Here is a 12,126-nt window from a genome sequence, read left to right as displayed (position 1 = left end):
GTGCTGCCCTGACATCTGCAGGAGGGGTGGAGACAGTCTGTGCAATGGTTGGCCCTGTTGCTTCTGATGACTCCTCTGGACATCCAAGGCATTGGGGGCTCCAGTTTGCTTTGGCTGCCCTCCTGTGAGCCAGCTGCTCCCTCTGTAATGACAGAGGACGAGGTTGAGGGGGTCACAAGCAACTCTGAGGGAGTGAGCAACCTCTGCGGTTCCTCAGTGGATGACCCAGGGGTGTCCAGCTGCCACTCCTCCTCCCTTCGGGTGCCCAAGGGCCCAGCCTGACTCCTTGAGGGGAAGGAGCACCCGAAGGGATGTCGAGGTGCCCCATTTCCCTCTCGTATTGCCACTGCAGGAACTCACCCATGACTCCAGCTATGGAGTGCAGGTCTGCACACATCTCTGTGTTCTGCTGGGCCAGGGTCTCCATGGTGTCTGCCATCCTCCCCATGGATACCTCCATACACGCACATTTGGGCACCACTTCATCAGGGAGCAGGAGGACACACTCCTCCGACTCGTGTGCCAGTCTGTTGAGGGCTTCCAACTGCTCTGTGTGATGTTCCCCTGCCTTGTGCTGACTCTCCAGGATGAATAGGAGGGCCAAATTCAGAGGCTCCTCATCTGACTTGGGCCTGACAAATGTCTCTTCCCCAGCTGTCCTCTGAGGGTCGAGAAGCTCGGCTGAACCTACCTCTTTTTGCTGTGGATGTGTCTGTGCGGTGACCACCAGATTGTGAACCTGAGCCTGCTCTAGATCAAGGTCCCACCAAGGTCAGTGTCTCTGCACTGGTGTGTGTCTCTTCACATTCCCAAGTGTGGGTAAGTGCTTTGAATGGTACCCAGGGCTGCTTATTTCCAGCTATTCAATGGAGGAGGTGTCCTCTTGGCTGGAAGTGAGAACACGGATGGAGCTGAGGGACTGGCTGGTTGAGGGTGTTGGTCACTTGGCAGAGCTCTCTGTGCACCAAAGTAGAGATAATTAGTGCATGGCAGCAGAGTCAAAAGCAGGAGAGAGAGCACTCATATTTGCATTGAGAGAGGGATGATGTGGTGCAGGATCCTCATGAGGGTGTTCGCTGCCAACCTCACCGTCACTGTATGCACAGTCCACTTCTTCACCAGTCAGTGCGTTGGCACGCTCCTCAAAGTGAGTGAAGGGTTTAATGTGGGCCACTCCACCCCCAGTCTGGGACCTCTCCCTGCTGCTGTGAGATGGAGAGGGTGTGAGCAGGACATTTGGCACTGCGTGGAATGTTTGTGTGGTGAGCGGAGCCATGGGCAGGGATGAAGAAATGAACAAGAGGATATGAGCCTGATGGAGATGTGAGGGTGTGCGTGAGAGTTAGTGGTGTTGTCCCTTGAGGTGTGAGATCCCTGTGGATGTGTGATGGGTTTGTGTGTGTGTGAGTTGAGAGTGATGAGAAGAGTGACTTAACCTGGCGGAATGGATGAGACCATTCATCCTCTTCCTACACTGGGTAGCTTGTCCTCTTTTACAGGGCATTGGTGCTGACCACCACTGCCACCACCTCCCAAGCTGGATTGGTGACCTTGCTTGCTGGCCTTCACCCAGAGCAAGGGTAGAGAACATTGTGGCAGGCCTCCACTGCATCCACTAGACACATCAGGGATGCATTGCTAAATCTTGGGACAGTATACTTCCTTCCTTTGTCAGCCATCAGTTCCCAGCAGCTTCCTATCCCTTGAAGAGTGCTAGCTCTCTGCAGGGGCAACCTTTAAATATGGCACCCAGTTTACTGAAGGCCTGAGGTGATAGCGGGGTGGGGGAATGAGAGGACACTCTGCCACCAACCTGACATGTTTCCCAGGAAAGCACAATTAATGAGATGGGATTGGAATGATATGCTGTGAAAACCCGCCATTATGACCAATGGGTAAAACATCATTTTTCCCACCCGCTACCACAAATCTGGGACGATTCCACCCTTTGTTTCCAATATCCACCCTTCTCTCACCTTCACCTGTTCCATCTCCAACTCTTCCCTTCCCTTCCTTGACTTCTCTGTCTCCTTTTCTGGAAATAGGCTATCAACTAATAGTTATTACAAACCCTTAGATCCCCACGGTTACCTTGACTACACTTCCTCGCACCATCCTTACTGCAGGACTCCATTTCATTCTCCCAGTTTCTCTGTGTCTTTGTCACATCTGTTCTGATAATGCAAGCTTCCAAACAAGTGTTTCTTATATGTCTTCCTTTTTCCTCAACTGAGAATTCCCACCCAGCGTGGTTGACAGGGCCCTCCACCATATCCAATCCATTTCACAAGCTTCTGCTCTCAATCCCCCAAAGCCATGATAGGGCTCCTGCATCCTCACTTCCACCCCACCAGCCTCCATATTCAACAGATCATCGTCCTCCACCTTCACCAGCTCCAGTGTGATGCCTCCACCTAACACATCTTCCCCTCCCCTCTCAGCATCTGAAGGGACCAGGATGTCCTTCGTGACATCCTGGTCCACTTCTCAGTCAACCCTAACACCATCTCCCTTCCCTACAGCACCTTTCCATTCAATCACAGAAGATGCAACATTCATCTTTTCACCTCTCCCCTTATCACCATCCAAGGCCCCAAACACCACTTCCAAGTGAAACAGCAATTTACTTGTACTTATTTCAACTTTTTAAAATTAATTCACGGGATGTGGGCTTCGCTGGCTGGGTCAGCATTTATTGTCCATCCCTAGCTGCCCTTGGGAAGGTGGTGGTGAGCTGCCTTCTTGAATTGCTGCAGCCCATGTGGTGTAGGAACACCCACAGCACTGTTAGGGAGGGAGTTCCAGGATTTTGACTCAGTGACAGTGAAGGAACGGCGATATATTTCCAAGTCAGGATGGTGTGTGACTTGGAGGGGAACTTCCAGGTGATGGCGTTCCCATCTATCTGCTGTCCTTGTCCTTCTAGAGAGTAGTGGTCGTGGATTTGGAAGGTGCTGTCGAAAGACCCTTGGTGAATTGACTGTTCATGATGTAGTCTCCTCTACATCAGGGAAACCAAATGTAGACTGGGGTACCACTTTGAGGAACACCACCATTTGGTCCACAAGCATGCCCCTGAGCTTCCTGTCGCTCGCCACTTTCATTCTCCACCTTGCTCCCACTCTGACCTTCCTGTCCAGGGCCTGCTACACTGTTGCAGTGAAGCTCAATGCAGGTTCGAGGAACAGCAGCTCATCTTTCATCTTGGCACTCTACAGTCTTCTGGACTCAACATTGAGTTCAACAAATTTAGATTATGACCTCTGCCTCCATTTTGTTCCATGTGGTTTGTTTTGTTTTCTTTTTGCTGGCTTGTTTCTTTCTTTACCCCTTCCTGTTGCTTCATATGGCTGCTAGGTAGCCATTCACACCTCATTTGAACACAACCATTTTCCCTTGACTGCACATTACCACACACTCTGGCTTTTGCATCATGAAACCTTTTGTTAATTAACCTCTCCTGTTCTCCCCCTAACACAGACCTTCCCTTTTGTCCTTTCTTCCCCCTCCCCCATTCGACTTGCTGGAATATACTTATGTTCCTCTCTCCCTTCTGTTCTGATGAAAGATCATTGATCCAAAATGTTAACTTTGTTCCTGTCCACAGCTGCTGCCTGATTTGATGAGTATTTCCAGCATTGTTTTTTTGTTTTATTTCAGATTTCTAGCACCCACAGTATTTTGCTTTTGTACTAGAATCACTTAACTGTAACGGGTTTAGTTCCGAGTTTGATATTAGCTGACCTCAGGTCTGTGCGGTGCTGTGCTCCCAGTCTGTGCTGTGCCAGGTGACAGTAGAGATGTCACAATTAGCCTCATGCTCCTCATGGTATACAAAGGGGGCAACTGGAGGGGACATGAGGAAAAAACTTCTTCACCCTGAGGCTGGTGGGTGCTTGGAATTCATTGTCTGATTTGATGTTGGAGGCAGAAACTCTCAACTCATTTAAATGGCACCTGGATCTGCACCTAAAGTGCTGTAACCTGCAAGGCTACAGCACCAGGCACTGGAAGGTGGGATTAAAATGGGTAGCGGTTTTTTTAATTTTTAATTTTTGGCTGACGCACACACGATGGGATGAATGGCCTCTTTCAGTGCTGTAACTTTTCTATGATGCTATGGCTCTAATTGACCTCTCCTGCTTGTTGACTGTTTCCTTCTGGAAAATGAGTGACTTTGAAAGACAGTGTTATATTATTCATAAAGAAATATGAACTAATTGTCATGCAAATGTACATCTGGGGTGCCACATTTTACTGCAGCACTGTGGTCAACTGCTGAGGAACAAAGTATCAGTCCACCAGCTACAAGGAGAGCTGAAAGAAATACACTCGATGAAGCTCCAGCATTCTGAGTCTAAATGTGTGATTATTTCAAACTTCTGAGGCAAAAGTTTCCCCCAACTCGGGGGGGAAGAGTGGGAGCGGGAGCTGGAGCGGACCTGAGCAGGCAAGTCCCCGATCGGCGCCCCCAATTGGGGGCGCGCTGCCATTTTATGTGGGCAGGCCAATTAAGGCCTGCCCAGTGTGACGTCCGCCAGGAAGCGCTATGCGCTCCCTGTATGGGCAGTGGGGATTCCCTCAGCTGGGAGTGCGCTTTTTTGCGCATGCACACGAAATAGCGCACTGATCTCCCTGAGGCTAGGTGCTGTCTCAGGGAGATCAGCTCAGATTTTCAACTTTTAATAAAGGAGTTTAAAAATTTTCACTGCCATGTCCCCTCATGTGACACTGTTACATGAGTTGGGACATGTCCATATTTTATTTAAAACTTTCATTAAAATTTAAATACCCTCATGAAACCTCATCCCGCTGGTGGATGAGGTTTCATGTTTTTTCACAAGCCCGTCTGGGCTCCCAGCCTGCCCGCCAACCTTAAGGTTGAACGGGCAGGTCCATGAATGACCTTAATTAGTTTTTCAATGGCCTCAATAGGCTGTTGACAGATCAACGGGTGCACAGCTGACTCGGCTGTGCCCCCGCCGACCTGAAAACAGAAATGACGCGGGGTGACATCGGGAATTCCACCCAATGTCACCCCGCATCATTTTACATGTCAGCGAGTGGGCCTCGCCCCCGTCCGCCAACCGGAAGATCCTGCCCCTGGGAATCACACAACAAAACATGGTGGCAAATGATGTCTGTGCGTAAGACTCAAGTGTTTTAAATGGATTAAATGTTGGATTACGTTGAAAAAAAAAATCTGAATTAGCACCAGAGAGAGAAAAACTGAATGCATCCTGTGATAACAAAATGGTTCCCACCACAGTATTGAACGCACAGCTACAAAATGCACTGGGGAGCTGATGGTGTCATAGAGGCTTTTAAGAAGTATAAATAACAGTGTAGACCAACATTCAATACCTTTCTAAAAGTGAAGTGGATAGGGTCAGTGACATCCCGTCATGGGCAGTAGAGAAAGGATTACATTTGTTTAACAGCTGATTGAGGATGACAACAAAAACCTAGGCAATTTTTTTGAAAAATTCAGCATATATCTCCAACAAAGTCATATCATCAGATCCATCAACATGAATTTCAAAGCCTGAGGCAAGAAACAGGTGAGCTTGTTGACAAAATCTTAACAAGATTGAAAAATACAGCCAGAAAGTTTAAATGCAAGGACATAGATGAAAAGCTGATAAAGCTGCTCATAAGGGACCCTGCACACCCTGAAATACAAAAAGAATTGATTGCAAAGGACAAGCTCACTATATCGCAGGTTGCATGTAGACACCGCCTGGCCACATGAAGCCATGAATAGACACATGACGACATTGACTACCCAAACAGCAAACAGCAGTATGGTTGATGCAGTGAAACAGCAAAAAAAGGAATGTTTACCAGACAGAGTGAAAGATGTGCAGGACCACATGAATTCACAGACAGAAGGAAATGTCCCATATATGGATCAAACTGCAGAGCCAGTGGAAAGTAAAATCACTGGGAAAAGGTGTGCGGAACAAAGGAAGATGATGATAAACAAGTTATCAGAGAAGGAGCACGAGAGCAAATTAGAAGCAAAATAGACCAAAACATCTATATTCTGGAAGATGACAATAAATTTGAGAACACAATAAGCATAAGAGCTATACAGCTAAATGAAATGACTGGATGTTGGAGAATTCCTAGAGAAAAGGAATCTTAATCAAGCAATAAAGAGGAATCACTACCCCATTCCAACACTGGAAGAGGTTACACCAGCACAGGCAGGTGCAAAGTTTTTCAGCAAGCTTGATACCAGAAGTGGCTTCTGGAACGTGAATCTTGAAGAAGAATCTTTACTTTGACATTTGACACACCCTTTGGTCATTACAAATTCCTGTGTCTACCTTTTAGTCTTAAAGTGAGCCAAAAAGTGTTCCAGCAGAAAAGGGACAAAGCGTACAAGTGTATTTAGCCACTGAGGGTTAGTAATGATTTTAACAATAATGGTATATTATCATTTTTGTGAGTTACATACATTGGAAATTTCTTTGGTAAAGATAGCCAAGGTCCATAGTGCAGAATGCTATCAAGGTTTAAAAGAATAGGAGAAAAGATGAATCACGAAGTTGTAGTTAGATGGCTGCAAATTTATGTTACAGTATTGTGTAAATTGAAGTGTTCGGGGATGGGGAAGAATGATGATGCTGAAGAGTAACATGGTCTTGCAATCTTGTGAATTCGTGCATTTGATTAAGAATTGATGTGCTGGATCTTGTTTTCAAAGTATTGAGGGTGTAGAGTGGAGAGCTATGGTTTTAAGTTAAACATTTGTTTATTCAGGGCTTCATCACTAGTCAAGTGCATTAAATTAAACAGGAACTGAATCTAGTGAGTATTGGCCACCTCGGGACACAAAGGAGTTGATTGGTCTTTGACAATAACACAAAGAGGCCGATAATGAATCGGCAGCACGTTGTACAACCAGCACGATTTTCTTTTCCATTTGAGCCGAGTTTGAAAGTTATGAAATAAGTTATTAAAAGTAAGCAATGGTTTAGTGAAGTGCTTCCTAGTGCCTGGCAGACAAACCATTGACATTTGTCTGTCTTTATTAAATCATCTTTCCTTATAAATCCATTAATCTGTGCCCTGAATGATTTCTCAAACTTAATGCTTAAAACTAGGGAGCTCACAAAGTGACCTGTGAAACTGTTGGATTCCCTTTTCAAAATTGCACCATATGAATATGTTTTCTATCATTTAAATGACCTTATTAGTAATTCTAAAGCTAAATGAATGATGGAAAGAAAATAACTGTTGCATTAAGAGCGTTTAAATTTTCAGCTTTAGCTGTCAAAGGTTAACATTTTATTTCTCCAATAAGGAATGTTTTGAATGTATGGAATGTTTTGAATGGCCCCACTATTCAAAATAAGATGGAAAGGAAAAGTTAATGTAACACTTGTTAAATAATGAACACTTTCTATAATGCTAAAAAGCATTTTGAATCTGAAACACCTCAAAGCCCTGGAATTTTCTTCAAGCAGGAAGTTATTATCAAGCAACCATCTTGCAACAAAACAATAGTATGCAACGCAATTGCCAGGCTCAACTTACAAGAGTAAGACCAGTTGTAACATCTACCAGTGGCCTACACTCTCTAACATTTTAATAGGGCTAGTTTTATGAATGAGCCTTGCCCACTGGAAGCACATATCAGGGAATCTCATGCACTTCCCTCACAATGTTCCATCAATCATGGAGAACAAATTGTGGGGAGCATGCCAAGGCTCACTGCTGGGAGCGTCATTTTGTAAATCAACCCTCATAATGCTAGACTATGAGCAAACAGCACTGGTTGTTATTCTTATTTGCATTTTTTAATCACTTTTTTTTTCCCTAGTGAATTTTGTCCTCAATGAGATGAAGGTTCCTACCACCGAGAAATGGATTTGTGGGTACCAGACTCAGTGCCAAGCTTTCCCAGCTGAAGTATATTATTTTTTAGATGCAAGCCTAAAATCCCTTATTCGCTCAAATTAAAACAAGTTTTGCCAGTGGGCACCTTGCCACTAAAAGCTGGATCAAATTGTTCAAAATCATTTATCAAAGCAGGTAGAGGAATGGCTAAAATGAGTACGGATAAAGGTGTTGTTTCTCGAGACCGAGACCAATACAGTGCTAGATGGAAGAGAAAGCTGGCATGGTCAGACAGCGGCAGCAGGGTCAGTGGCTGGGCCAGCTCCAGTCCCAGCTCTTGAAAGTATTCCAAGTCCAAGAGGCTCTCACGGGCACACAACAATTAGACCATTCAACTGAGAAGCACCTAGAAGAAGCAGAAGGTTATGTTCTAGATCACAAAAAAATCATATACATTCTCCCAAGGGAAGCACTGGGGTAAAAACAAACATAATGTGCATATGCAAAACATTTAAGGAAATAAAATTTATTTGCACTATAGCTTAACTGATTCCAGAGAGTGCTCCATGATGGCTGATAATGTACCAACAGATGTCAGGAATAGAATTTTTGGGAGTTTATATGTAGCTGAAGGTAATCTAGGTGAGCATGTATTTAGTCACCAAATGTAAAGATGGAGAGAGGGCCGGTAATGTAGTAGTTGGCAAGAATTTTAGAAGTAGTTTCATTTTGAGAGCTGTACAGCTCTAGCAACCAGCAAAATGATGTAGCAACAGGATTATTTGGCTCCTGCTTCTCTTGGTGATCTTTCTGCAGCAGTTAATTGCCTTCCTCCACAGGGTACTACACCACACTGAATGGGAAAACTGTGCAGTATGCAGCAGATTACCATTATCCTGCAGACTTTAGCCATGCTATGCTGTAGAATGCATCTTGATCTGTCAAGGTATCTGAAATGTTGCTTCAAGATGTTGTCATAGATCTGTTTTGAGCCAGGGTTCAAGAGCACATCCTTGGTCTCCTAGGAACCAACATTCCACTCTTCTTGCACATCAAACAATGGATGCAGAGTGAATGTGCCTTCAAGTAAAACATTGTGACCGCTGCTTTGGAAAAAGCCATTAACCTACCTGATCCTGTGCTGATGGTCATAGATGAGTTCTATGTTTTTGAAATGGTAGCCTTACAATTATAGATGCAGAAGAGTTGGGGCAGAATTTTACTCGCCCCAGGGTGACAGGATTGGAGGAGGAGGCCAGTAAAATAAAGGGGGAACATGACATGACAAACTCCGTGTTTCACCTTCAGCCAGTTTTTCTGTAGGCAGTTGGGCAGTGAGGTCAGGAGTGTGGGTAGTGGCGGCAGGCAAGCAATTCAGCCATTGAGAAGACAGCTAACCGTAATTTTGAAGTGTTTTTAAAATTTCATCGGGGGCACACAAGCTCCATGGAGCTTCAGTGATTCTCTAGCTAAAAGGAGGTAAGAGCCCAGTGGCAGTGGTGGCTGGAACTCTAAGCCATTGAGGGTGACGGTGTTTTAAAGAAGGAATGGGGGCAGGCATTAAAACACAGGAGAGAGAACCTGGAGGCATTGCCAGGTGGGGGCACACATTGGAGACAGATAATTGGAAGAATCTCTCTGGGGTGCACCTCATGTTCGCAGAGCTCCAAGGGTTCAGCGGCTTTTAGACATGAGAAAAACAATTAGCAGTGGGTCTCATTGACTCAGATGTTGACTCCTTCAGTGAGCGGGAGGATTGAGAGACAAAGAGGCACAGGTGCTGGCTGGCATTGGGAGTAGAACTATTTTTTTTATCCTTTCACAGGTTGTGGGCATCTCTGGCTGGGCCAGCATTTATTGCCCATCCCTAGTTGCCCTTGAGAAGGTGATGGCGAGCTGCATTCTTGAACCACTGCAGTCCATGTAATGTAGGTATACCCGGAGTGCTGTTAGGGAGGGAGTTCCAGGATTTTGACCCAGCAACAGTGAAGGAATGGCAATATATTTCCAATTCAGGATGGTGTGTGTCTTAGAAGGGAACTTGCAGGTGATGACATTCCCATGCATCTGCTACCCTTGTCCTTCTAGGTGGTGGAGATTGTGTGTTTAGAAGGTGCTGTCAAAGGAGCCTAGGTGAGTTGCAACACTCAGGAGGTAACAGGGAACAGGGAAGAGGACAGTAACAGCCACAGTCGCAGAAGTCATAACCCTGCCTTTAAAGACTCAGCTACATGTAATGTTAGAGTATCAGTGCCCACAAAGATTGTGGCTCTCCATGCAGGTAGTATCCGAGCTGGGTACAATGCTGAAGGAGGATTTGAGGCCAGTTGGATCTGGTGGTCATTTATTACCCTCAGCTTTTACACCTAAAAATTATTCCAGGGATCCTCTGGAGACATCGGTGGGATCTCCCAGTCAGCAGGCCTTCACTCCATCAAGCTGGTCACAAATGTCTTATCACAGGGGACAGACCAATACAGGCATTTTTGTACAGGTCAGGCCAGTCAGCAGGTCGAGAGACCAGCTCGGTCCAGTGCCATCACTGGATCCCACAGAGTAGCCCGGAGCCTTCATCAGCAGGAAGGATTTACACTCATTGAATGTACACCTAGGGCAGGATTTTCCGCACCCGCCCGTCGCCCAGATTTTCTGGTCCTGCCGCAAGTCAATGAGCTTCTGGCTGGGGCACTGCCTCACCCACTGCGGGTCCCACCCACAACGGGGCCGGAAAATCCCTGCCCTAGTACGTGATCACTGCAAAATAATCCTGCAGGTGCATGTGCGGCTTCCAGGAAGCTGTCACAGCCCTTACATCCAGAGATAGTCGCAGGGGCTTCCACTTTTTAAGCCATCCAAACAACTTCATGGATGGATACTGGGTGACAATGGCTATCCTCTTAAAACATTGCTGCTTACATCTGTGTGGTGCAGAGGTGGAGGATACCTCCAACCAGTGCCATGTAATCACAAGTACATCCATATAAAGCCAGGTGTGGCTTAACATTAATCTTGCTGAAGCCCTGGGAAAGGTTCCATTTCAGTTGTTGCCAAAGATTATCTATCCTGGAGAAAATCAAATTACCTTCTGAAAATTCCCCCAATTTAGGAGCTGATAAGATGTCATCTTATTTGCAAATGGGAAGATCAGACAATGAAATGAAAAGTAGATTGAGTTACACAGAGAAGACTTCCAAGATGACCTATTCTTTGACTCCTCTTGCAGCAGTCAGTAAGGAATGGTCTGGCTGTGACCCTGTCTGACGTACAGTCAGAAACAAGGGCAGCAATCTTAATGGATAACTTATTTTAAAAGTTCAAAGGTGTGTCCAAGTTGAAGAAATAAGTGCTTAAAGCCTCCAGTTCAAGTGCAAAACACTTCATTTCTACAACAAGTGGCTGCTCCTGACAGTTAATGTAACTCATTTATCTCAGACTAACTTACCTAGAGTGCATTAGCAGACTAAACTGCTCCCAGTAACATATGGTAATGAGGACTGGTGGACAGATCGTGAGAGGACTCATAAACCACAGCGAACTTGAGGGAAGCTAAAGGCGCACATTAGATGGAAAAAAAAATCTTGCATCCATTTTCCTTGCTCAGCAGGTTTTCAATCGTGTTTAAATGTTATTAATGCATTGAAAACATCAAGGATATCTAGCCTCCAAATGCCTAGATGGTCATATGACTGGAGTCAATTGTCACCATGGGAAATGCATTTGACAGCAGCAGTGCTGTGCTACTCGTGCCATTTAGTGGAAAAGAAGATTGAGGTGTTTGTCAATACATCAATCACCCATTTGATCTGTGGGCAGCACTATGGCTGATGCTATCGTTGGCCTGGAAGGAGTCAGAGGAGAAGTTAAGAAAATAGGTGATTGCTACTTCCGATGCTATCTGTATGGTTAAATTCTGTGGAGCCAATTCTCATATAGTAATTACCAGGTGGGCATCCAGGATCTGCAGCTGTGATTGGTGGCATAATGGGGAATGTGATATATTTGGTCCTGGTGTGTGCTGATCTTGCCTTTTTTATACTTGTTCCATCTCAAGCATGAAACGGGGCACATTTAACCCTTTCTCATCCATCTTCATTTGTCGACCAACATGGAACTTCACACCTTGCATTTCAAGGTTGTCACGAGTTCTTGTAAAAATTTGCATTCCAATATCTCCTTTATCATGTCCTATCCATTTGTCAGTTCTGTCTGTTCTCCTGAAGCCTTGTCAATACACTACAACCTCTCTAGCCCGGAAGTCCAAAATCCAGACACATAGTT

Source organism: Carcharodon carcharias, chromosome 2 (genome assembly GCF_017639515.1).
Source record: "Carcharodon carcharias isolate sCarCar2 chromosome 2, sCarCar2.pri, whole genome shotgun sequence".
NCBI classification, from domain to species: Eukaryota; Metazoa; Chordata; class Chondrichthyes; order Lamniformes; family Lamnidae; genus Carcharodon; species Carcharodon carcharias.
The sequence above is the reverse complement of the archived record's forward strand: the minus strand, read 5'-3'. Positions refer to the sequence as shown.